The 3100-nt window shown below is 39.9% G+C and overlaps 2 non-coding genes across 2 annotated transcripts; one reads left to right on the top strand and one right to left on the bottom strand.

Annotated features, from left to right (window-relative positions):
- Window positions 1–73, top strand: trnav-aac. Its single transcript has one exon. It is a non-coding gene; the product is annotated as a tRNA-Val (tRNA).
- A 1840-nt stretch (window positions 74–1913) lies between these two features.
- trnav-cac lies at window positions 1914–1986 on the bottom strand. Its single transcript has one exon. It is a non-coding gene; the product is annotated as a tRNA-Val (tRNA).
- Between the last annotated feature and the right edge of the window lie 1114 nt (window positions 1987–3100).

Here is a 3100-nt window from a genome sequence, read left to right as displayed (position 1 = left end):
GTTTCCGTAGTGTAGTGGTTATCACGTTCGCCTAACACGCGAAAGGTCCCCGGTTCGAGACCGGGCGGAAACATATTTTCATGCCATTAGGTAGTTATCAATAAAACGTCACAATGCGGTGCATTGGCTATGTGCGTTTTTCAAGGTATTGTTAATTAAATACATTTTAACTGTTTGGTTTTAATATCATTACTTCTTGAAGAACATAGAACTACACATTTCCGATTATTCCACATTTAGCTATATCAGAGTTATACAGCAAGCAACTGCATGTTTTTCATGATCAGTAAACATCAATTATGTATTTTCAGATACATGAGGGTAGCCTATCCATTTGGCATGTAGCTAGCTTTATCTATCTCAATGTGAGCAAGACAAAGGAGCTGATCGTGGACTATAGGAAAAGGAGGGCCGAACAGGCCCCCTTTAACATCGACAGGACTAAAGTGGAGAGGGTCGACAGTTTCAAGTTTCTTGGTGTCCACATCGCCAACAAACTATCATGGTCCAAACACACCAAGACAGTTGTGAAAAGGGCACGACAACACCTTTTCCCCCTCAGGAGACTGAAAAGATTTGGCATGGGTCCCTAGATCCTCAAAAAGTTATACAGCTGCACCATCAAGAGCATCCTGACCGGTTGCATTACCGCCTGGTATGGCAACTGCTTGGCATCTGACCACAAGGCACTACAGAGGGTAGTGTGTACGGCCCAGTACATCACTGGGGCTAAGCTTCCTGACATCCAGGACCTATATACTAGACGGTGTCAGAGGAAGGCCCGAAAAATTGTCTTAAGACTCCAGTCACCCTCCAGTCATAGACTGTTCTCTCTGCTACCACACAGCAAGAGGTACCGGAGCACCAAATCTAGGATCAAAAGACTCCTTAACAGCTTCTACCCCCAAGCAATAAGACTGCTGAACAACTAAACTAATCAAATGGCCACCCAGACTATTTAGATTGAACCCCCCCCTTTTTGTTTTTACACTGCTGCTACTCTCTGTTTATTATCTTGCATAGTCACTTTACAAATTACCTCGGTTACCCTGTACCCCGGCACATTGACTCGGTACCCCCTGTATGTAGCCTCATTATTGTTATGTACATTTATTGTGTTACCTTTTGATTGATTTGATTTGATTTTAAACTTTAGTTTATCTAGTAAATATTTTATTAACTCTATTTCTTGAACTACATTGTTGGTAAAGGTCTTGCAAGTATATCAAGGTAGTGTTGTATTTGGCGCATGTGACAAATAAAATGTTATTTGATTTTGGAAAGCACTTGAAATCAGCAAGTCCTTATCCTGGTAAAGTTGTCAGTCTGACTACTGTCAGCACCACTATAGATGGCAAGCAAATATAGCCATCTTGTTTATCCCCCGAATGTTAGCTTGTTAACTAGCCATATTGATGTGATCTGTTATTAGCTAGCCAATTTGACATGGTTCATCAATCAGTGTAGCCTATCAGCAGCAATTGTGATTAAACACTAAAAAGCAATGTTGAAAAGGGGACCATGTTTGCTCACTTCGCTAGGTAGGTCTACGTTGGGTTGGAGAAAAAAGTGCATTAGGTCTACTTATCACTATGTTTAGCCAACTGTACAAAGTTTCTGCCAGTAGCTTGCAGGGTAAACATCAGCTAAAAGTAACTTGACTGAGCCCACAAAGGATGGGGAAATTTACCTAAACCACTCATACTTGTCAGGTATAGTTCACTTTTTTAAATGTTATATCACTAAAATATCCAATTTACGGTGGCCATTATTGAGATATCATGAGGCTACACTTACGTGACCATTTGACATTGCGAGTTTAAAAAAAATATTGGTCGCATCGGTGTAAGCTACCATTTCACTAATGGTTTTTTGAAAATTGAGTCGATATAATTCTACTAGTCACAAAAATATGTTTCCGCCCGGTTTTGAACCGGGGACCTTTCGCGTGTGAGGCGAACGTGATAACCACTACACTACGGAAACCAGTAATTACACTGCACTCTTATCTCCGTTATCTTCGTATATTTATTTGTTTTTCTCTAGTATCACGGACTAACATTTTCCTATCCCATTCCTGTGTCGTGATTTTCCCCACATATAGTGGTTTCCTTTGGAAAATATAAATAATTTACATACTGATTGCCTTTTACTTTAAGCAAATTTGAAATTTAAACACTTTATCTGTTCTTTTCTGTGTGGCTGATTTTATTTATATTCCCAACCCACACACTCTTTGTTAACCTCCTAAAATCGTTGTCCGCGCCTAATTAGCATAATAAAAAAATCCCCAACAAAAATCTGTCAAAAAACACAAAGGGGATGTATTTGTATATGGTTTGGTCTTGTGAAGCTTGGCTGAATTCTGGCTGAATTCTGGCAAAGAGTATGTTCTTTTATCTCAGCATGTCTACAGATTCTCCCTTCTCCCTGTTTCTGTTTGCTTGGAAATGTTGATACTGGAGACTGTTATCTGAAGAAACTCTGTAACCAAGCATTTATAGCGGCTAAGAAATGCACTGCCTTTCATTGGAAGGTTGGTTATCCTCCCACAATGTCAAGTTATGTATCACTAGATTTGATTTATTACAAGATTAAGGGTATACTGGCCAACCTTCATAAGGTCTGGATGCCTTATATGGAATACAGTAAGATTAAAGGAGTCTGCATTGAAAACCATCCCACGTCAAGGGAGATGCCTATTTAGGCCATCTCTACCTGCTGGGCTGCTCAGTTCTGGCCCTGGGGGTCTGTCATCCTGTGGGTTGTCACTCTGGCCTCACACCTGAAACCAATAAATGAATGTTTCACTAAGATCCTAAAGATGAATGGGGTGTGTTGGGTTGGGGCGCTGCAGGGTGGTGGACCCCTAAGGACAGGACAGGGTGACCCAGCTATATTGTGTGCAAGTAAAAAGAGCTCTACAGTACTATTAGGCCTATGAAATTAATTATATGGAGGATTTGCGGTTTCTGTGTGTTAATGTATATATGAGATATATGTGGGTGTATATATATGTATATATGATGTATATGTGGTGATTGTTTAGTAACTATTACTGAACAATAACAATACAGTAACTATTACTAAACAATCACAA

Source organism: Salvelinus namaycush, chromosome 21 (genome assembly GCF_016432855.1).
Source record: "Salvelinus namaycush isolate Seneca chromosome 21, SaNama_1.0, whole genome shotgun sequence".
Taxonomy (NCBI): Eukaryota; Metazoa; Chordata; class Actinopteri; order Salmoniformes; family Salmonidae; genus Salvelinus; species Salvelinus namaycush.
Note: the sequence above shows the minus strand (reverse complement) of the source record. Positions and strands in the feature narration are given on the sequence as shown.